General features: G+C 45.1%; 1 protein-coding gene across 8 annotated transcripts in view; it reads right to left on the minus strand.

The window, feature by feature from the left end:
• LOC146345281 (uncharacterized) overlaps positions 1-23,997 on the minus strand; it is a 228,758-nt gene that overhangs the window by 163,953 nt on the left and 40,808 nt on the right. For all 8 annotated transcript variants that reach the window (XM_084859551.1, XM_084859552.1, XM_084859550.1 and 5 more), the window contains exon 2: positions 8,809-8,857. The gene's annotated coding sequence lies outside the window, so the exon portion shown is untranslated. The remainder of the gene's footprint in view (positions 1-8,808; positions 8,858-23,997) is intronic.

Below are 23,997 nucleotides of genomic sequence, written 5' to 3' on the forward strand. Positions count from 1 at the left end.
TTCCTCTCATTTTCATGTACACATCCCAGGGAGGCTGTCAGACTCATGAACCAGTGTCTGGAAGCTGTTTGGGGGTAAATAAGGGTAGACAAGCTGAAACCCAGACAAGAGAGAGGTACTGTGGGTTGGGAAACCAACTACACTGGCTGGAGGTTTACAACTGGTCTTAGATGGGGTTGCACTCCCGCTAAAAAACTAGTGCACAGTCTGGGTGTCTCCTGGACTCTGAACTAACTGGGGAAGTCCAAGTGGTTGCAGTGTCCAGGAGTGTGTTTTACTAGCTTAGGGTGGCACGCCAGCTGCAGCCCTATCTGGAGAAGATGGACATTCCCTCAATTATCCATGCACTAGTGCCGTCCAGGCTGGACTACTGTTAACACGCTGTATGTAGGCCTGCCTTTGAAGACGGTTCAGAAACTTCAGCCGGTGCAAAACGTGTCTGCCTGAGCATTGGGGGGGCGAGGCAATTCAATCATATAATGCCAATAGTGCTCTAGCAGCGCTGGTTCCCGGTGTGTTTCATGACCCAATTTAAAGTGCTGGTTTTGACCTTTAAAGCCTGAAAGGGTTTGGGACCAAGTTGCTTGAAGGACTGCCTTCACCCGTATCAGCCTGTCCATACTTTAAGATCAGGAAGACAGGCCCTTCTCATTCGCCTGCCCATGACAGCAGTTAGGTAGTTAACCACACATGAGGGGCCTTTTCTGTAGTGGAATAACCTCTGGAATAAGTTGCCATTGAGAGTCCGCCAGGTCCCATCACTGCACACTTTTAAGAAGGCCCTGAAAACATATTATTTTACTCTGGCCTTCCTCTATGTTTGCTGTTGCTGTTTTTTGGTTGTGTTTTTATCATTTTAATCGACTTTATTACGTGTGTTATTGTTGTACACTGCCTTTGGAGGGCTCCTTCCCTGAAAGGCAGCCAAGAAATATTTTCAGTAGCAAGTACCAGCTAGCCACGTACAGAGCGGAGACAGTCCCAACTGTTTCAAGCCTATCTTCCTCCTCACCCACTCCAAGTTCAGAAAGAATGAGCACTTTCATCCTTTCTCCAGGGTGTCATTCCAGAGCCTTGGGGCTACTATTAAAAAAGGCCTGACTCCATCCAACCACTGTTCTCTGCAGAAAAAGGGATTCTGCATACGCTGTTATTTGGAGGAGTTCAAGCATGCAGTCCCCAAATCCTAAAGTTTCTCTTTCCCTCGGTCCCTGGTTCCCTTTGCTACTTTCTGATATAAGCACTCAATGCTTGATAAATTCTCACAGATTTCATTAGACCAAGAATCAGCTGCTAAGTTTGAATTCTGCAGATCAACATAATCATAATCTTGCATCAAATAAAGAAATCTAACATTTTGGCAGTGGTTTGTTTTTCTTCCCCCTTTTCAGTTTCTGATGAGAAGACACTCTCCAGGGAACTAAAGAAAGAAAAGTAGTGAAGGGGGATTTTCCTCTTTTAAAAACCTCTTGTGTTTAATAAAGTACTTTCATTCTGCGCTGTAGATAGCCTGCTAGGCCATAGACCAAAAAGGGATGGCAAGCAGCTGTTCCCGTCAGCTGCTTTCCTTTAATAGTACAGACATCAAAAAGGAAAGCTGCTTCCATTGAACTAAAAGCAAAGCCAGGGAACAGCGCATTAGCCAAAAGCCATTTCCGTAATGGGACTACAGTTTTTATCATCAATCGGAGGCCCAGATTAAACTTTTGCCTCCCTCATTCCCCCTTCCTTGACATGACTCTTATGGAAGACCAGCAGCATATACTTGGCACTATGAGCATTTAAGGGGGCTCTGCAGGACCCTGAAGAGTCATCCTACAAGATTTGGGGGCTTCTGATATGGTGCTAAACACACACACACACACACACACGCAGAGTGCTCCCTTTCAGACTAGCGCAGTCAACGAAGACATCCATGCAAAGCAGAGGAAGAGGATTCATGGGGCACCACCCTGTCAAAGGGGACTATTTGTTAGGAGAGGAACCTCAGATCCACTCCTGTGTGTACGTAAGAAATTAGGCAACCAAAATACCAGGTGGTGTCCTTATTTGCCACACCTACTTTTTTTAATCACAGGTTGAGCTATCTTCTTTAGAATGCCAAGAATCAGAGTTGGAACAAAGTACTTCTTCACCCGGGATATGAAAAGAGCACGGGAGTGCCCCTTTAGCCAAGGTGAGTCACCAAAAAAAGTTCCGCCACTATAAGCCTCAATATCCCACAGCTTTTAAAAATGACACCTGTTGGGCTGACAGTGTGAAACTTGGCATCCATGATCTACCCGATGAGGTGTACAATTGCGCAGAATTTCAAACTGATCTGATAAAAAGTGCCACGGGTACAACAAGTTAAAAAGTTCTAAAAATTGACACTTACTGTACTACGTTTTTCTCCAAGCTGCAGCTTGGCATATCATACTTCTTTCCAATTTTGGTGAAAACTACTGATGTATGTTATTCTGGCTTGTCAAGGAGGTGTGTCTGTCATTGGTTTTGTGAAATTCTGAGCAGTGGTTCAAAAGTGATTAAGGTTTTTCTGCCCCATGAAAGCCTATGATAGCAACTGCAGGCAAAGTTATGTCGAGCATGCTCAGTTCCACTCTGAACCCAGAATGCTGCCAGTACTTCAGTGTTCTCTATTGCAATTCTAATACAAAGGGCTTCTATGTGCCATGCCTTTTCCTTTAGTTATGGAATATGTTCTCACAAGGTGAGACTACACATTACTACACAGGTAGGGACGCTAGCATTGGGGCGGGGGGTCAGGATAGCAAGGCAGATAAACAAGCAGTTGCAATGGTGAAGAGGAGGAACAACTCCAATAAGCTGTCAGTGGGCTCCTGCTGGGGTGTGGGCCCTGAGCAGGTGTCCAGCCCGGCCTACTCCTGGTTCCAGCCCTGCTGAAACACTCATAGGGCAACATGGCTCTCCTGGTGAGCATGTTCCCATGAGCTACAGTTTCTTGGATGGAACTGCCCACACCTAGTGTACCTTGGGCTCCCAACATTTTATTAGTAGTAAAAGGTTTGTATTTAGAGGGCAGGACGCCATTGCCCAAGCCCACCCAGAAGACCTTTAGCAGAACCTTCCTTTCCGAAAAGACAAGGTCTTTCAGTGACCAGTCCTCTATGGATCTGGTTCACACCACACCACAAACAGGTGCACCACGGAGAGGAATAAAGTTTCTTTTCCACATCTTACACCCTAGCAACTACAACAAACTGTCTCACCCTACTCAACTGCACAGTTTTGAAGTATTAAGATGTTGGTCCTGCCAGGCTTCACAGGGAGTCAGTGTCCGAGTGCTAACACAGTCAGAGCCCCACGCAGTCAGCAAGTGCCAGCAGTCAGCAAAGGGGGGGGGGGGGAGAACCGGAGGAAAGCAGCGTTAAGTCTATGGCTGACCAAAACGTCAGGTTCTGAAGGCAGTAACGCCAGAGGCAAGCAGCACAGCCCAAGGGAGGCAGCAGTCACGTTCCTGAGGCAGAATATGGAGAAAAGTGCAGAGCAGCACATTGGTCCAGGAGGATGAAGGAGACGAGTTTTTCGGATTGAAGGGCAGGTCTAGGACTGGGTTCCTAGGGCCAGGTGAAGTGGCACTGGCTCCCTGGGTGCCAAGTCAGGCAATGGGGTTCATCATGCTGCTTAGGGGGCACCTCGGGCCAGTACAGTTCAGCCCAAAACTCCTTCCAGCAGGCCTATTGCCTCATTGGTGCGGGAGGCTCAGTTCGATATCCCTGACCTCATGCAAGCATCTAGGGAGAAAACTAAAATAAGCCCCCAACCACTAACAGACGAGATGATCCAGGAGCCCCCAGACCTGCTTATACACACTGAAGCAGTATTAGGGAGATTCCTGCTTTCTGCCTGTGCTCTGATTTAATTCCTTCTTTACCAAAGTTGGAGGGGCAGGGGAGGCTCCGGATAGTCACATGACCTTGATTCTTAAAAGAGGATCCTGGAAGGATTTTCAATTAGCTAAATCCCAGCCAAACGCCATTAAGGCTGGGAGGAAAGCCCGCCCTGCTCTGAGATGGCAGCAGCTGTATTACGGATAGAAGCATTGGCCTGTGACAACAGAAAGCAGCAGGTGGAGCAAACGGACAGACACTGGGCAAGGCTACACTGCCAAGATAGAGCCAGTACAAAAAGATGCCCAAGCAAGCTCACCAGGAAAAGGTTGGGCATTGATCATATGGGAATCTTGGAGAAGAGCTTCTCACCTGTAGCAAGAGGTCCAAAGACCTATCCTGAGTGGTGTCAGGCTGTATAAGAAAAAGCCTGGCACCAGGGAGCGTGGGAAGTACTCTTGTATGGTGTTTCGGATAACTCAGAAATTGACATAGTGAAGCTAAAAACCCTCCTCACAAATCCACCTTGAGCTACTGATTTTGTAATTCCTTCCAAGACCCAGTGGAGAGCCAAGTCCTAGGCCCACCCCTGTCGGGGCACTGAAGCCTCAGTTTTTGAATTAACTGATTGATTGATTAATTAATAATACTTATACTCTCAATCAATAACAGGAAACAATTTCACAATCTAACACAAAGTCTGCCAAGAATGTTGCAAATCAGAAGTGATGTGGAACCAATTACCTAGGGAGGTGCTGGGCTCTCCCACACTGGAGGCATTCAAGACGAGGCTGGACAGCCATCTGTCAGGGATGCTCTGACTTGGATTCCTGCACTGAGGAGGGGGTTGGACTCGATGGTCTTGTAGGCCCCTTCCAACCCTACCATTCTATGATTCTATGTACAGATGACAACTGGCAGTGTGCTTCTCCACAAGCATTGCCCTTTTTATTCTCCCTTTCATGCGACATGACTCTGTGCATATATACTCCAAAACGAGGCCTAGCGCATTTGCTGGGACTTAGTCTCAAGTAAATGTGCATGGGATTCCTGCCAAAGTCAGGTTAACATTATTTTATGTATTCTTTATAAACACATAGAATAATGCTGAGATTGGTATTTATAATCAATACAGCAACTACAACTATTTGTTTTGTCCAGGCCTTTGAATTCCTGTAAGCAACACACAGCTAATAGATTTTGCAAACATGAGTGGGTAGGAATGTCAACTGCAATGAGTCAACCTGGTACAAGAAGCCCCATTCACGTCAACAGGATTTACACAGGAGGAATCTCCTGGTGGATTGCTATTGGTATTTCCTAGGTGCTGTGTGCACCTAGGAAAAAGAAACCAAATGCACAGTTACAAGATGGGCGATACTTGGCTCAACAACACTACAAGCGAGAAGGATCTTGGTACTGTTGTTGATCACAACCTGAATATGAGCCAACAATGTGATGTGGCTGCAAAAAAGGCAAATGCTCTTTTGGGCTGCATTAATAGAAGCATAGCTTCCAAAACCTGGGAAGTACTAGTTCCCCTCTACTCAGCACTGGTTAGGCCTCATCTGGAGTACAGTTCTGGGCACCACACTTTAAGAAGGATGCAGACAAACTGGAGAGGGTTCAGAGGAAGGCAACAAAGATGATCAGGGGACTGGAAACAAAGCCCTCTGAAGAGACTGAAAGAACTGGGCATGTTTAGCCTTGACAAGAGAAGACTGAGGAGAGATAGGATAGCGCTCTTCAAGTACTTGAAAGGTTGTCCCAGAGAGGAAGGCCAGGATTTCTTCTCGATCATTCCTGAATGCAGGACACGGAATCATGGGCTCAAGTGACAGAAAGCCAGATTCTGGCTGAACATCAGAAAAAACGTCCTGGCTGTTAGAGCAATACGACAATGGAACCAATTACCTAGGGAGCTGGTGGGTTCTCCCACGCTGGAGGCGTTCAAGATGAGGCTGGACAGCCATCTGTCAGGGATGCTCTGACTTGGATTCCTGCATTGAGCAGGGAGTTGGACCCAATGGTCTTATAGACCCCTTCCAACTCTACTATTCTATGATTCTATTGCCATTAGGCAATTACAGGAACATTCCCCCCTGCCTTTTAATTAACTTACGGGCTTCAAAATGCCTGCCATTCATCGGCCTTGATTTTGGTGTCAATTTTATACCTCTCACCTGTGCTGCCTGCAGAAAACATAGCTAGGATCCGCACAGAAATATTACCCCTCACCTACACACACATACATATCTAAACAAAATAATGGCTGCTTCAAACACTATTTTCTACACTGCAGGGAAAACCTGTATGCCCCACTGTCACATGTAATGAACGTGTGTATTTATTTTGCTGCATATTTGAGTGCTAGCTTTAAAAGCTTTAGCTGTTAAGGGGAAAGGACCCTCCAGACTAGATACTGAAGCACAGGAAAGAACTCCTTATGCACAGCAAGCAACTATTTTGTTTTCCAGAAGAACACAAAGTATGCCATACGACAGAGTTGGGAAGCATGTGATCCTCCAGATGTTGCTGGACTGAAACCCCCATCATCCCTCACCAGTGACTATGCTGGCTAAGGCTGATGGGAGTTGCAGTCCAACAACATCTGGAGGGCTACATGCTCCCCACCTTTGCCTTAGAGAATGGAGTCTCTGCCAGGCCTTAACTCCACCCCTCTCTTAAAGAAAACCACCTATGAACTCAGTCACACCCCTCTCTACATTGACTTGGGAGTGCAACTTCAGCAAAGGAATTATTCTTCCAGAATTAAGTCAGAGAACCAATCCTCTTGTTTACCAATCTTTCAACACAGAAATCCTGCCCACAGTTGCAGTTTCATTTTCAGTCTGTTACGGAGAAAGCGGAAATGCAACACACTATGGCAGCTGGTTCATTGCAGCTACTCTCTCAGCCTATTCGCACATCACAACAGCCCACCGTGGTTAATTTTCCCGTGGGGGCTGTGGGTTATTGGAGGGTTGTCTAACCCTCAAACAACCCCTGACGACTGGATTCACACAACATGAATTCACATGGCAAGCCGGGCACCGGCAGACACCATGCAAAAAAGGCACCCAGGCACAACACAGTAGGCTGTCATATCATGCAAGCCAGGTCTCTGCCTCCATCTCCCAGCTACCTGCCCATGATTTGGAGAAGGAAAACTAGCATCCACCCAAAAAGGACATGAAATTGCAAAATACACCCAGGGGGTGGGGGGTGCACACATGGATGTGTGTGTTAATACACAAATGATACTGTCTCTCCTGTGGCAAAGGCTATTTTTAGCATCATCACCACCACCACCACCACCACCACCACCGCCGCCGCCCCCCATTCAAAAGAGAGCAACCTTTAAAAGGAATACTGCTCTGTATATGATGGCTACTTACCCATTATGTCAAGCCTGTTCAGAAATGAGCCAGTTTCACTGAAGCAGGCTTGTGTTATATGTAGGACTACACTTTAGTTTGGCTACGAAAAAAGGATGTAGGACGTTTAAGTGACCACTAAACATTCACGATGGCTTCTATTTTAAAGTCTCATTCCAGTTGCTAGCAGCAGGGCCCCATGACACAGGTAAACTCACTCTCAACTGTTCTCTGCAGATATCATAACATACTATGATCAGGACTATGTTTCCCTTAATTGAACCACACAGAACAGTATTACGCCCAAAACTAATCATCTTGGGAACTGCAGCATTTACTTAGAAATTAGGTTTCTAGTGCCTATGGCAGCAGAGACCAGCTTCTAAAGTGCTTCGACCAACACTTAGTGAGATATCAGATTCTGCAGGGGTGGCTGAGTAAGATTTCCAGTGAGGTCAAGGGCTCCAGTGCCCTGTATTGCTTCTTGCCCTTCCTTTGAGGGGTGGAGAATAAATTCAACATAACGGGCAAAATTCTAGGCATCTTAAAATTACATGTTTACATGCTGCAGAATTCTACACAACACTGCTTGCAATTAATAAATTTGATTATACAGCACCTCTAGTTATTTAAGAAAACAGCATTATTTATACAGCAGCAACAACTAACATGGCACTTTATGGAGTGACAGAAGCAGAAAAAACAAGACTGGGTTTATTGTCAGACTACCCTCTTAGATTGAGGCGTTAAGTGCAACTTGCCTGTAATCTACAAGAGAGCTGACTAACAGGATGTACTGAGATCCCATGCCATCTCAGACATTTTGATTTCAACAAGCAGTGCCTGCAAGAGGCATTAGTAGATTTGCTGTGGCTTCTGTGGCTACCTGGGTCCTCTTCATTGCTCCAAACAAATGCATCCCAAGTATCTCTCCTATCCTTATTGCTCCTCTCACCAATACAGAATGTAGCAAAATTCTTAATTCTACAAGTACTCGATTACTACAGAGTAAGTCAACTACTTAACATGGAATATAGATTTGCTTTTGGTACTACTTATAGCGGCGTCAAGCAGAACTGAGCTAAAGTGACAGAAACCCTGAAGATGATTCAAGACACATGCACAAAAATGTAAGGGTAAGGAAGTAGCATCTTCCATTGGCAAAGATTCCTCCAGGAGACTTCTACATATGGCAAGTCAGCGCTTGAAATGTTCTACAGAGTGACCTCATCTTTGCTTATTGCAATGACCAGAGGGGCCCCGCAGTGCTGTACTACCAAGTCATAGGCAGGAGCTCCTACAGTCTCCAGCCTTTCCCTGCTGAAGTCTAAATGTTTCTTTACTGATATATGAGCAGTTGAAGCTACTTGCACAGCCATCTAAAGGCAAGTAAAAATTCCTTCTAGGAACAAGAACAACCAAACAAGAAGCTTTACAGAAATCAGTTCTTTTTAGACCACAATTAATTACTGTGCATGATCAAGGTGGGCTAGTGACTTGTGGGCTGATCTGCAGGGCTGGAATCGCCTGTGCATACTAAAATGTGCAGTGTGTTACCTATACTGAAAAGCAGTTCTTACCTTAAGCAGATAATCCCTTAGTATGTCCTGGATTTCACAAACCGCTTATCTGCAAAATAAAAAAAATTAAAGCAGCTGTTGAGGTTCCAATAAATAGTTCTGGTTTTATAATGAATACACCCACTAATTTGTTCATCAGATCAGCCCAAGAAACCTACAGCACCTTTATCATCAGCGTTACTACACTGTCTTCAATCTTCTTGTCTACGTGGCCTCCCCTTTCCCTCCGCCCCCCAACCAGGAGACAAGAGTCATTAGGATACTAATCCAGATCTAGAGGCGTCTTACGCACTATTCATTATAAACTTCAGTCAAGGTAATAGCCTAGGTACCATCCCATTAAGAAAAGCTGAAGCAATGAAATGCACCAGACTTTGAAACTACATGGAAGTCTTCGTCATGCAAAATGAAAACTTGGTTATTCTTGGTTTAATTACTTGCACAATTTAATTACTTGCACAATTACTTACACAAGCTTTAATTACTTGCACATTTCTAATCAAGTAAACAATGATGTAATGAGAGAATGTTTAGCACTTCAAAATACATTAAAAGTAGAACAGGTAAAACCACACTTAATATACAAGTAGACAAAACAGAAATTCAAATTTAGCAACTTTTTTGTTGCTGGGAAAGCCATTAGTGAAAACTTGCTGTGTCGCAAGTACATTTGTACCTCTGAGCTTCCCAACTGAAAGTCTTACAGCTGGATTAAGAAGGTCCAACACTTTGTTGTTGTTTATTCGGTCAGTCGCTTCAGACTCTTCGTGACTTCATGGACCAGCCCACGCCAGAGCTTCCTGTCGGCCGTCGCCACCCGCAGCTCCCCCAAGGTCGAGTCCGTCACCTCCAGAATATCATCCATCCATCTTGCCCTTGGTCGGCCCCTCTTCCTTTGCCTTCCACTTTCCCTAGCATCAGCATCTTCTCCAGGGTATCCTGTCTTCTCATGATGTGGCCAAAGTACTTCAGTTTTGCCTTTAATATCCTTCCCTCAAGTGAGCAGTCTGGCTTTATTTCCTGGAGAATGGACTGGTTTGATCTTCTTGCAGTCCAAGGCACTCTCAGAATTTTCCTCCAGCACCACAGTTCAAAAGCATCTATCTTCCTTCGCTCAGTCTTCCTTATGGTCCAGCTCTCGCAGCCATAGGTTACTACGGGGAATACCATTGCTTGAACTATGCGGATCTTTGTTGTCAGTGTGATGTCTCTGCTCTTCACTATTTTATCAAGATTTGTCATTGCTCTCCTCCCAAGAAGTAAACGTCTTCTGATTTCCTGGCTGCAGTTAGCGTCTGCAGTCATCTTTGCGCCTAGAAATATAAAGTCTGTCACTGCCTCCACGTTTTCTCCCTCTATTTGCCAGTGATCAATCAAGCTGGTTGCCATAATCTTGGTTTTTTTGAGGTTGAACTGCAACCCAGCTTTTGCACTTTCTTCTTTCATCTTCGTCATAAGGTTCCTCAGCTCCTCCTCGCTTTCAGCCATCAAAGTGGTATTATCTGCATATCGGAGATTGTTAATGTTTCTCCCAGCGATTTTAACTCCAGCCTTGGCTTCATCAAGCCCAGCACGTCGCATGATGTGTTCTGCGTACAGGTTGAATAGGTAGGGTGACAGTATACAACCCTGCCGTACTCCTTTCCCAATCTTAAACCAGTCCGTTGATCCGTGGTCTGTTCTTACCGTTGCTACTTGGTCGTTATACAGATTCCTCAGGAGGCAGACAAGATGACTTAGTATCCCCATACCACCAAGAACTTGCCACAATTTGTGATGATCCACACAGTCAAAGGCTTTAGAATAGTCAATAAAACAGAAATAGATGTTTTTCTGAAACTCCCTGGCTTTCTCCATTATCCAGCGGATGTTGGCAATTTGGTCTCTAGTTCCTCTGCCTTTTCTAAACCCAGCTTGTACATCTGGCAATTCTCATTCCATGAATTGCTGGAGTCTACCTTGCAAAATCTTGAGCATTACCTTACTGGCATGTGAAATAAGTGCCACTGTTCGATAGTTTGAACATTCTTTGGTGCTTCCCTTTTTTAGTATGGGGATATAAGTTGATTTTTTCCAATCTGTTGGCTTTTCTTGTGTTTTCCAAATTTGCTGGCATATGGCATGCATCACCTTGACAGCATCATCTTGCAAGATTTTAAACAGTTCAACTGGGATACCGTCATCTCCTGCTGCCTTGTTATTAGCAATGCTTCTTAAGGCCCATTCAACTCACTCTTCAGGATGTCTGGCTCTAGCTCACTGACCACACCGTGAAATCTATCCCCAATATTATTATCCTTCCTATACAGATCTTCCGTATATTCTTGCCACCTTTTCTTGATCTCTTCTGCTTCTGTTAGGTCCTTGCCATCTTTGTTTTTGATCATACCCATTTTTGCCTGGAATTTACCTCCGATGTTTCTAATTTTCTGGAAGAGGTCTCTTGTCCTTCCTATTCTATTATCTTCTTCCGCTTCCGCGCATTGCTTGTTTAAAAATAATTCCTTATCTCTTCTGGCTAACCTCTGTGATTTTGCATTTAATTGGGCATATCTCCCCCTATCACTGTTGCCTTTTGCTTTCCTTCTTTCTTGGGCTGCTTCCAGTGTCTCAGTAGACAGCCATCTTTGCCTTCTTGGTTTTCTTTTTCTTTGTGACATTTTTTGTTGCCACCTCCTGAACAATGTTGCGAATTTCTGCCGTAGTTCTTCCGGGACCCTATCTACTAAATCTAGTCCCTTAAATCTATTCTTCACCTCCACTGCATATTCAGGAGGAATATTAGTGAGCTCATATCTAACTGATCTGTGGGCCTTCCCTATTCTCTTTAGTCTGATTCTAAATTGTGCAATAAGAAGTTCGTGATCTGAACTACAATCAGCTTCAGGTCTTGTTTTTACCGACTGCATAGATGTCCGCCACCTTTGGCTACAAAGGATGTAGTCAATCTGATTTCGGTGTCGACCATCTGGTGAAGTCCATGTATAAAGTCGTCTCTTAAGTTGTTGGAAGAGTGTTTGTTATGCACAGTGAGTTGTGTTGGCAAAATTCTATCAGCCTATGTCCTGCTTCATTTTGTTCTCCCAGACCATGCTTGCCTGTAATTCCAGGTGTCGTTTGACTACCCACCTTAGCATTCCAGTCTCCTATAATGAAAATAACATCTTTTTTTGGCGTACTATCCAGTAGGTGCTGCAGATTCTCATAGAACTGATCTACTTCTGCTTTTTCAGCATCTGTGGTTGGGGCGTATATTTGGATCACTGTGATGTTAAATGGCTTACCCTGAATTCAAATTGAGATCATTGTCATTTTTTCGATTGTATCCAAGCACTGCTTTAGCCACTTTATTATTAATTATGAAGGCTACTCCATTTCTTCTGTGGTCCTCTTGTCCACAGTAGTAGATCTGGTGGTCATTTGATGTGAAATGGAAATTCCAGTCCATTTCAGGTCCAACACTATTACTGTTTAACTCTTGATCACCCCATCAGCCCTACCCTAATGAGATATCTGAAACACAGACTGTTGGCTCTACAAGATAAAATCCTGCCCCCCCCCCAAACACACACACAAAAGCCTCAAGGCAGATGAAGCTTTGGAGGGGAAGGTATTAGGCTACCCTTCCCTAGCCCAGTGTCCTCCAGATGTGTTGGACTTAAACTCCCATCACCCACAGCCAGCATGCTGTCTGGGAATGATATGGGGTTGTAGTCCAACACAGGTGGAGGTCACGAGGTTGGGGAAGGCTGCACTAGGCAAAGCACCACGAGCATCATTTCCCAGTCCTTCCTCTCCCCCTTCAAAATGCCATGGAAATCAGCTCATAGAAGCAGTGCCAGCAAAGAAGAAGAGGGATCAGTGTTGGTCGAATCCCACTTTTAAAACTGAAGGGGAAGTTGTAGGCAGATGAGAGATGAGTATCACCTCCAGTCAATGTTTTGCCAGCATGGCTACCTGGAAAAACTTATGATCATGATCTTCACCCCCCCCCCAACCCACTGATGCTGGTATGAAATCCCATTCACAGTGGCTGTTTGCCAAAACTATATAACACAGGTGGAAGACAAAGTTCCACCCACACTGAATGCCAGCTGACATGCAACAGCAACAGCCAATGCCAGTATGGTGTAATGGCATGAGTAGAGGATGTTTTACGATCAGCACAGATTTTTAGAGTGAGGGTGGGTCAGAGAATCAATGAACATTTTCAACCTTGCTGGAGATTGCGTGTTAAGCCACCGAGGGCAACTATGCATGTGACATAACACAACAAATACTACTGCTGCGCATACACCAGTATTTCCTATGATGGTGTGGACACAATGCACATTTTAAGGATACCCGTGTACAAACATCTGCAAGCCCTAGGCCAATCAGGTTCCTAGACACATGTCCACAGGTGTACACTGTCCACGTTGCTGTGGGAAACACCACTCTATACATAAGCAGTTATGTTAGCCACATAAAAGCTACAGCTGCTGCAATTGGGATTGGAACCCTTGGTCATTTGCTGTAATAAATTTGCTAGGCACTTCGAGGAGAAAGTTGCTCATATTTGCTCAAAACTTGACACCACAATTATTGCAGTGTCTGTGGAAGTGTCCAGTGTTCCGTCTGGCTGTGTTTCTTGGGATCGGTTTCAATTGCTGCAGCCTGATGATGTGGACAAGACGCTTGAATCAGTCCGGCCCACCACATGTAAGCTTGACCCTTGCCCATCTTGGCTTATACGATCTAGCAGGGGTGGATTGGCTGTGTGGGTCCAGGGAGTGGTAAATGCTTCGCTCTGTCAGGGGGTGGTTCCTGCTGCCTTGAAAGAGGCTGTAGTGCACCCTCTCCTGAAGAGGGTCTCCCTGGACCCAGAGGTGTGTGAGAACTATCGCCCCATCGCTAATATCCCCTTTTTGGGCAAGGTGCTTGAGCATGTAGTGGCTGAGCAGCTTCAGACGTTCTTAGAGGAAACCAATTATCTAGACCCATTTCAGTCTGGTTTCAGGGCAGGGTACAGCACTGAAACAGCCTTGGTTGCTCTGACTGATGTCCTACTCAAGGTGAAAGACAGAGGGAGTGCTACATTGTTGATCTTCCTGGATCTCTCAGTGGCTTTTGACACCATTGATCATGGTGTCTTACTGGATCGGCTCTGCGGGATGGGAGGTGGGGGCACTGTGCTACAGTGGTTCCATTCCTACCTGCAGGGCTGATTCCAGAGACTGATATTGGGGGAATTCCTGTTCTACCCCATGGCTATTAAGCTGTGGGGTGCCACATCGTTCTATTCTATCCCCCATGCTGTTCAACATCTATATGAAGCTGTTGGGAGAGGTCATCAGGAGTTTGGGGGTGAGGTGTCACCAGTACACCAATGATACTTAGTTCTATTTCTCCTTGTCGTTGGAGTCGGCTGAGGTGGTGAAGCTGCTGGACCAGTGCCTGGAGGCTATAATGGGCTGGATGAGGGCCAATAAAATGAAGCTAAACCCTGACAAGATGGAAGTTCTGTGGATTGGTGGTTCCCCAGTCCGGGAATTGGGTAAGCGACCTGTCCTGGATGGGGCTGCACTCCCCCTGAAGGAGCAGGTGTGTAGCTTGGGAGTACTAATAGATCCATCCCTGTCACTGGAGCCCCAGGTGGACTCCATGGCCGGAGTACTTGGGGCCAGCTTCGGCTGATCCGCCAGCTCAGGCCTTTCCTGGACAGGGATAACCTAGCCACAGTAGTACACGCACTGCAGCTAGACTGCTGACCAGAACACCTCATAAAAATCATATAACACCAGTTTTAAAGGAATTGCACTGGCTGCCAATTCGCTTCCGGTCGGAATTCAAGGTTTTGGTGATGACATTTAAAGCCCTAAACAGCTTGGGACCTCAATATTTGAGGGAGCGCCTCTCCCTATATATGCATGCCTGAGAACTGAGATCTGTTAGAGGGGCCCTTCTCTGCGTCCCACCAGTACGAGACATACACTATGGTGGGATGTGGGAGAGTGCCTTCTCTGCTGTGGCACCCCGGTTGTGGAATGCCCTCCCCTTGGAGGCCCAATTGGTGCAGACATTGGTCTCGTTTTGGTGCCAAGTAAAAACGTGGCTTTTACCAAAGGCTTTGAGGGCTAAATGCATTCCCTAGCACATTGTTTTAACTGTTATTTTATATTTTAACCGGTGTGAGCTTGCTTAATAGTTTAATATGTTTGTAGGTGTTTAAATTATTTATTATTTTATACTGTTTAAATTGATTATATCTGTACACCACCCTGAGATCTCAATGATATAGGGCAGAATAGAGATGTTTTAATAAATACACAAATAAATAATTCAGGGGTAGAGAATCCCCAATTCCATGGCAAACAGAGGCACAGGAAAATATCGATGGAGTGGAAAGGACTGACTATGCTGGCAACTGCACAACACCCACTTGAAACTCAATAGCACTGCACAGTAGGGATGCTTTTGAGCTCTCATTAAGTCAGGATTTCAGGAGCCCAAAAGGTCAGATCTGCAAAAACGTCTCTCTGTGGGGGCGCTAAGAGGCAAACAAATGTATACCCCACAAGAGGGTCATCCCGAGGCTTTTGAGAGATGTTGCATTTTAAGATTCACTGAGAGACTGAAATCCATGAATTTGGGTATCTACAGGGCAAGAAACAGATTACTGCAGATGAGACAGCCGGTACCCTCTTGTGCAGATGAACAAGTGGTGAACTATTTATTTCATTTTAATTTATTACATTTCTATACCGCCCATCAGCCAAAGCTCTCTGGGCAGTTCACAAAAAAGACATAAAACAGAATAACTTAGTAAAATATAATATAAAAACCTTACATTTAAAACAGAATAAAACTAAACTAAAAACCAGGGTAAGAGGCAGTAGCCAGACACAACGAAAAGGAGCAGGGGGAGAGTACAATATACAAGTCGCGACAAAAAGAGAAACAAAGAATAAATATTTGCATTACCCATTTACTCATCAATACAGTAACTCCTTTTCAGCTCTGTTGCAACTCTTATATACTAGAGGAGACGCCAAACACTTTTAAGGTAGAGATGTAAGTTAGGAGTAACACAGAGAATGCAATGCAAACAATATGAGATGTAGCTAGACCCCACTGGGTTCCACGATTCCTAAGCAGAGACCAATTTATCTGGGCTGCATCCGTTACATTGAAGTGATTTCCACAAATATTTTTATTTATTTATTTATTTATTTCATTTCTATACCGCCCAATAGCCAAAGCTCTTCCAATATCCTTGGAAGTTCCTTCCGGGAAGGGGGGGGGTAGGGTTGGGGGAGAGAGAGAACCTCCTACCCTGAACCAAGACTTTGCCTAGGTGACCCATGACAGCAATCCTTTCTATTTACCTGAGAAATGGGATTTAGACAAAGGATTGTTATACCCAATGCAAAGTCTGAGGAACCCTTCTCCAGATGCCATCTGAACTTTATAAGAAGCTGCTGCATTGCGTTAGCCATTCCACATTCCTTGCAAAAAAAAAATTAATAATTAATTTTTGTGAACCGCCCAGAGAGCTTCAGCTATCGGGCAGTATAGAACTGAAATGAAATAAAATATCAAATGCCAGCAAGACCATCTAGAGATCTGCCTGGGCACAGTGACATCAAGCTTGAAATCCAAAGCTAAGATTCCAAAGTGGCAACTGCCACAGCCTCTTTCACTTCATCACTCTTATAACTGTGCTGGAACAGCCAGTAACTTAGCTCTGCTTCTACACAGAGACAGCCAATTTATACAAATGCATCTTGGGATCCTCCTTCCTGAATTCAACATGGGTCACTTACGGCATGCAACAAGATTTTATTATTTGATTTATAGACTGCTTACCATACTGGAAAAAATATCATGAAACTATTTTCTATACAAGAACCCAAGACACACATTAAAAAGCAAAACATCATGATAATATATACAAACGCTCATCAATTAAAATATTTAAAATCAGAACTCAAGCCACAACAATTCACAAACTGGGCAGCACCATCAGTCAGGGAAGGCCTGGGTGAAGGGACAGGTCTTTAAGAGGCACCTAAGTGCATCACAGTTGGCACCTCCGGAATACCAGGGGGAGGGCACCTCACAAGATGGACAGCACCATGGAGACAGCCTGCTTCTGGGTTGCCACCAGATGGCAATCTGCAGGTCATGGTACAACCAACAAGGCCTCCTCTAATGATCTTAGAAATTGCAAGGGTCTGCATCGGGGAAGGCAGCCAGGTAGAATTTTCACTTCAAGACTCCAAGTAGTCGTTCCCCCCCCCCCCTGAATCTCATCGGACCATTATATCATAGCACGTAGCTGATGCTATCACAGGTACTCCCTAGGAACAAGAACCAAAAAGGCAGCTGATTCAAGCCATTACTCCAACTCTGCATTCAATCAGCTCACTTCAAGATCAGTAAGAAGATGTCATAGTATCACAGAATCATAGAATAGTAGGGTTGGAAGGGGCCTATAAGACCATCAAGTCCAGCCCCCTGCTCAATGCAGGAATCTAAGTCTAAGCATCCCTGACAGATGGCTGTCCAGCTTCATCTTGAATGCCTCCAGTGTGGGAGAGCCCACTACCTCCCTAGGTAATTTAATACAGCGACCCCTAAGTGCAGCAGATACAGTGGGATGCCAAGCTACATGTATGTTACGGGTCAGCAACTGGCAGCCCCTGGGCCAAATCATCTATAAGTGGCTCCATCTACACTCTTGCCCAGATGCAAGAGAACTCTGGAACATAGTCCGAGGCAACAGACCTTGGCCCAGTTTCTCACTGAACCAGGGAAGGTTGAGGGCCTTGGTCTACCTTCCAAGAAAATTCATTGCTGACCACAACTACAGGCAGTTTAAAACATCCTAATTGCAATATTTAGAAATGTGTGCATTAGTCACATGAAATTTCAAACAACATAAACAGTGATTTTGCTTCCTGGGATATTCTACTTCTCAGAAGGTTTTAACACGTATGGGCCCAGTTCTCACTGAGTAGGTTAACCTGTGTGTGGCTTCCAGTGCTTCAGATCGTACGTGGGAGTCTCACATGTCTATATACACCAGCCTTCCCCAATCTAGCACCCTCCAGATATGGGATGCTGGCAGTTGTAGTCCAACACATCTGGAGAGTGCCAGGTAGGGGAAGGCTGGTATGTACCTGTATACAGAAGTTCCACGCCACACAGAAAACAAGCATGCCACTGAGAAGGCTAGTCTAGAACCCATCTACCTGGCATGCTCTTTATGTATGTGGATGGGATGTTTTGATGTAGAGGTACCTTCAGTCATGTCAGGCATCCCACTTACAAACTGAAGTAGTGCACCCCAAACACACGTTGACCCCCACAGTGACTGCTAGGCCATGTTTGCAGAACACAGCATAGGCAGCCCTCTATGCCTTTGAAAGACACTCTTCTATCTTCCTGCCCTCACTGAACCATTCCAGACTGATGCGTACACGCGCCATTCAGGGCTCTGTGGGCACATTCTCGGGCCTGTTGAGTCTCTCACTGTTTCGCCAATGCCCAATACTTTTCTACATTGACTTTCAGATAACACTTTGTCTTCCATTACCGATTTTCTTATCGATAAACCCCAGGGATCCTAGAAACGCAATTTGAAAACCACTGACTTGGAAAACAAGAGCCAAGCAGGGCTTCTGGAGGGTACAGCTCTGCCTCACTCCCCAGCTATGGCTCTCTCCCCATGCGCCTAGGGCTCACACCAGCCCAAACCCCCATGCCCTTCATTGTACTCAGCTAATCAATCTCTGCTAGAAAATGCTAGATATGTGCATATTCATTTAACATTCACCTTTTACCCAAACACAATTTTCAGTTGCCCTGGGGCAAAATTTGGATTTTTGTTTGCAGTGAATGATCACAGATTTTTGCAGAGGGCAATTTTACCAGTGTATTTCTCTTCTCCTCCACCAGCCCCCACCACGCGCACGCGCACACACACACACACGCCACCCAATGCCTTCTAGTCTCACATTCCTCTCATCCCCTCTTCCCCCACTTACAACCTTCATGATAGGAAATTTCTGATTATGCTTGCTCTACTTTCAGGAGGGAAAAGGCTGCAGTACTGGGCAAATTGAATTTGACAGCCAATTGGAAGCAAAGTTAAAAAAGAACAAGAAAAAAAAGAATAGTCCCAGCATACTACAAATAAGGGAGGGGGCATTGAACTGCTGAAGACTTTGCCTTCACCCTTGACTTCATAGGTCAACAGCTTCTGTCAGCAAAGCTCAAAGAACACATACTATTCCACATACTCCAACGGTACTGGTGCTCAGCCAACTTGCTTCTGCCTGGGATTTAAGGGGCGGGGCAGGGTGGGGAGAGAAACTGAGCTTGGAAGGTGCCTGCTCTCTGAGCTTTCATTTGCCCTAACCAGTCTGCAAGGTTGTTCAAAATTATTCCCATTATGGATCAACAAGGTCAACAGTGACTTGCCAAGGAATGCACCATCAGCTTAAGGTTAGGCAGATGTGGATTTTGGTTCGCCACTAGAACTGGGGTGGGGAGAAAGTAAATTTCCAGGTATTTTTTTACTTCAGCTTCAATATTCCTGACCGCTGGACATGCTGGCAGGGGCATCTTGGAGTTGAACTTGTGCCCACCCCTGCACTAGATCATACTAGGTCTTATTTTGGGTGCTCTTGGTTTCTTGGCTAAAGCAGGCTAGGATGCTTCCTAAGCAGCCCTCCATCTCTTTAGAACAGTTTCTTTTATCGGACGAGAAAGTCTGTTCCCCTAATAGTAATTCTAGCTTGTCAAATGATGGAACCAAATACAATTCACCTCTGGGTTAACTACTATCTTCTACCTGGGCTCTTTGCCAGCATCTAGACTTGCCACAGTCTTAAATCAAGCATTTAAGTCAAAGCATGGCAGGCTCACTTTCAGCAGAGGTATAGCAGCCAAGTTTTGGACACATCCATATTTTGAATCAAATTACTGCCTACTCATGGGGATAAAAACCATTAAAAAACAGATTTTTGGTTTTTTAAAGTTATGGCAATGGTCTCTTTTAAAACTAAGGGTTTAGAAAAAAATCTGAATTTACTACAAACATGTTAAAGCTGACACATTATCTCTTAAAATTAAATCACCAGAAAGATTTATAGGATCTATAGTGGAGGGACCCTTAGAAATAAGACAACCATGAAAAATACAAGGGCTGTCCCCTTGAATAAAACACTGGGCCAGGAAAATTCTGCAGCTCCTCCTTCCCAAGGGATCATCGTGTGTGTTGCTTTTGCTGCAACAGTGCATCCCTATATAGGCCTACTCAGAAGAAGGCATAGTAGACATACTTTGGAGGGGCCGTAGCATGTGCTTTGCTGGCATCAGGTCCCAGGTTCAATCCCCAGCATCTCCAGGTAGGGCTAGGAAAGAATCCTGTGAGAGTCCTGTGAGTCAGTGTTGACAATACTAGGCGACAGACCAATGGCCTGACTAAGGCAGCTTCCCATGTTTCAATGTTCCTGAGTAAGCTCATTGAGTTCAATGGGATTTACTCCCACTCAAGCAAATATGAGATTGCAGCCTAAGGCTGTGATCCTATACACATTTACCTGACAGTAAGTCCCATTTAATTCAATTGGACTTACTTCAGAGTAAACATGCATGGGATTGCACTGTAAGAGTGTTGAAGCACCTTAACGTTAGTCTTAAAGGTGCTACAAAGACTGTTGTAGTTCCTCCAGCTTTTGCCAGGACATTTAAAAAATGCAGTGCAGCTATGCCATGTTATGGACGATAGATACCGATATGCAAGGAGTGTTCAACATAAAAATATGTAGCTCTTACCACTTTTGTGGGCTCATTGTGAATCATGAGACTAAAATATTTAGCTTAACTGAAACAGATTAGTGAGAATCGTATTTATGATTTGAGCCCCTGGATGAAATCACAGTTGCACAGTTGTAAGCTCAGCTGCCTAGGAGCCCAAAATTGGGGCTGACCTTTGGGAAAGGTATCTTCTGCAAAATCCAATGTCACAAAACACTGTGTACTCTAAAGTTAAGTTGTACTCCAACAAGCCAGACTGGGATTATTGAGTAGTAGCCATGGTCCACAGATGTTAAAAATAAAGAATAAAAAATAAAGAATACTAAATCCAGAAACTCATACTTAAAAGTTGGGTTTCTTCACCAAATAAAGCATAGGGCAGGAGATTTCTTCCAAAATACAAATGAAACTTGGAAAACTAGTGTGTACAGGGGATTTGGCTAAAGCTCTGCTATTTTATTTAATATATTTCTTAGCCACCTTTCAAAACCATGGTCTTCCCAAGGCGGCTTACAATATAAAACAGCAAAATTCAAAACACAGTTATAAAAGCATCTTAAAAATTAAACATTTTTAAAATAAGCTAGTTAAAATAAAATGCTATTTCAAATAACAGCAGCAAATTAAATTTTATTGGTTAAAAGCCAGAAAGAACAGGCACGTCTTTAAAGCCCCCTTACAAGGAGCCACACATGGAGGTAGCTGCATCTCTCTTGTGTTGGGAGGGAATATCTAAGGTAGCGGACACCACTCTAGCCCGCCCCCCCAGTCTTACAGATCTTAGCATTGGACCAGTAAGGAGGGCTTCCAAAGAGGAACTTAAAGCACGGACAGGTTGATCTGGTATTTTAAAGAAAGGGTAGGTTAATACAGGTGTAGGTTCTCCTTGGACCCAAACCATTCACAGATTTAAAGGTCAACAACAGCAGTTTAGATTGGATCCAGCAGTGCACTGACAATCAGTGCAGCTGGTACAGAACTAGTACATCATATGATCTGACCATCTAGCCCCAACAAGGATGCAAGCAGCTGCACTCTCGAACAGCTGGAGTTTGAATCATCTTCAAAGGCAGCCCCACATAAGAGTGCATTACAGATGTCTGGTCTGAATGTAACTAGGGCATGCATAACTTAGCTCAAGTCCACACTCTCTAGATAGGGTTGCAGCTGACATTCTAAGTTAGTAAGAGGCATCCCTGGCTACTGCCACTTCCTGTGATTCTACAGTGAGTGAAGAGTCCAGAAGGCCTTGTAGGCCCCTTCCAACCCTACTATTCTATACTATTCTATTCTATGAAGGGCCCCCAAGCTATGGACTTGGTATTTCAGGGAGAGTGCAACCTCATCCAATATCAACTGAATCGCATGATCCAGATCAGCAGATTGCCCCTCCAAACCCTGCCTTGTCTGGATTAACCTTCAGCTTGATTGCCCTCATCCATCCCAAAATTTATTCCAAGCACTTAAGAAGGAGTTCCACAGCCTCCCTAGGATTAGTAGATAGAAAACAAAGGTAGGGCTGTGTGTCATCTACCGGTGACACTGCAGCCCAGTGCAGTGTGTGCAGCACAGTGTAGTGCAGCCCTACCAAAGGTAGGGCTGTGAGTGCAGCCCAGTGACACTGCAGCCCAAACTCCCAGATGATTTCTCCCAGCAGTTTCATGTAGATGTTGTGTTAAATAGCATGGTAAAAGGTAAAGGTAAAGGTGTCCCCAACCAGTCGTGTCCGACTCTAGGGTGCGGTGCTCATCCCCGTTTCTAAGCCGAAGAGCCAGCGCTGTCTGAAGACGCTTCCGTGGTCATGTGGCTGGCATGACTGAACACCGAGGTGCACGGAACGCTGTTACCTTTCCCGCCGAGGCGGTACCTATTTATCTACTTGCAATTTCTTGCTTTCGAACTGCTAGGTTGGCAGAAGCTGGGACTGAAGACGGGCGCTCACTCCGTCATGCAGCACTCGGGTCTCGAACTGCTGACCTGCCGACCTTCCAGTCTGCAGTTCAGTGTCTTAACCACTAAGCCACCGCAGTCCCCCATAGCATGGGGGACAAGGTAAAACCTTGCAGTGCCTCACAGGGCAAAGGCCAAGGGAAGATCAGAAGTCCCCCAGCACCACCTTCTGAAACTGGCCAACCAAGTAGGGTGAGAGTCATTGTAACACCATGCCTGCTAAATTCAGCCAGGCCACGCAATCCATAAGGATACTATGGTCAATGATATTGAAAACTGCTGAAAGGTCCACCTGGCTATTTTCCCACAAAGCCATCCAAACACTGAACGCTAATTGAGTTTAACAGCCAACCTGCATTACCCTGCCTGCAGAAAGGAGAGACCCATCACATCTGGCCTGGCATCCTGAATGAACCCTCATCCCATGCCCTCCAGAAAAGGTTTTCTGCCTTATCAGCACCAAGTTCCACAGGGATTCGGGAGGGCAGAGCAGCATCTTGTGTCATACTGTTTACCAACACACGAGGGTGGAGTTATACAGCTCGCAACCTTTTGCTGAACCTGAAACGCTCACCCAACAAAAAATGGACTCTGAGACAGGCCAACTACAAACTGCAGAATACAAAGCAGCAGGCTGGGGGGGGCGGGGAGACACAGCCTGAGAGGCAGCCAATCCAGGCATTTATACTGCAAGCTGAAAGGCACTCAGCTCTGCCAAAGACACTGCCAAGAGGGGGAGCGTTTGGGAATGTATGCAGCCCAAGGTTGAGTGAGCAAGACTGTTCCTTAAGAACTGATTCCAACCACTTTTGAAACATGCTCCAAGAATCTCCCTTAACTGCTAATTTGGTAAAATTAAACAATCCCTTGTTGCTAAAGTGAAGCTAAAGAGGTAAATCATGGCCGTAGTTTATAATGGCTAAAGGCTTCTACTGCCAGGCTAACTGAATGATGTCCAGCAATGACTTCAGGGAATATTTGGGGAAAGACAGAAAGACTCTCACGGCTCACATCCCCCATCAGCCTAGGTTCTCATGAATGTAGAGGTTCTGTAAAAAGAAAAGAAAAAACTGAACACATATTAACTCCCTTCAGGGAGAAACAGAGTAGCAAGGATTGTAGGAGTAGACACATCTATTCCCAACTGGCTCCAATACAAGAACTTCACTGGAGCTACTCCATCCCCTCTTGAGTTCATGGACCACATAACGCATGGGACTCCTGCTAGGAAGGGGGCATTGCTCAGTGAAGAGTTATGTGCTACAACGTCCCATACTCCCTCCCCTCTCATAACATTTAGGTGAACTTAGCCTGTGCCCGGACATCATTATAATGTATGCTACCACTCCAGCAGGAGGCAATGACATGGAGCAAGGAGCTGGAGAAGGAACATGACTAAGGCATTCAGCAGCCTTCCCCAAGCTGGCACCC

Source organism: Heloderma suspectum, chromosome 5 (assembly GCF_057233095.1).
Source record: "Heloderma suspectum isolate Gila_16-S chromosome 5, 16-S_ref, whole genome shotgun sequence".
NCBI classification, from domain to species: Eukaryota; Metazoa; Chordata; class Lepidosauria; order Squamata; family Helodermatidae; genus Heloderma; species Heloderma suspectum.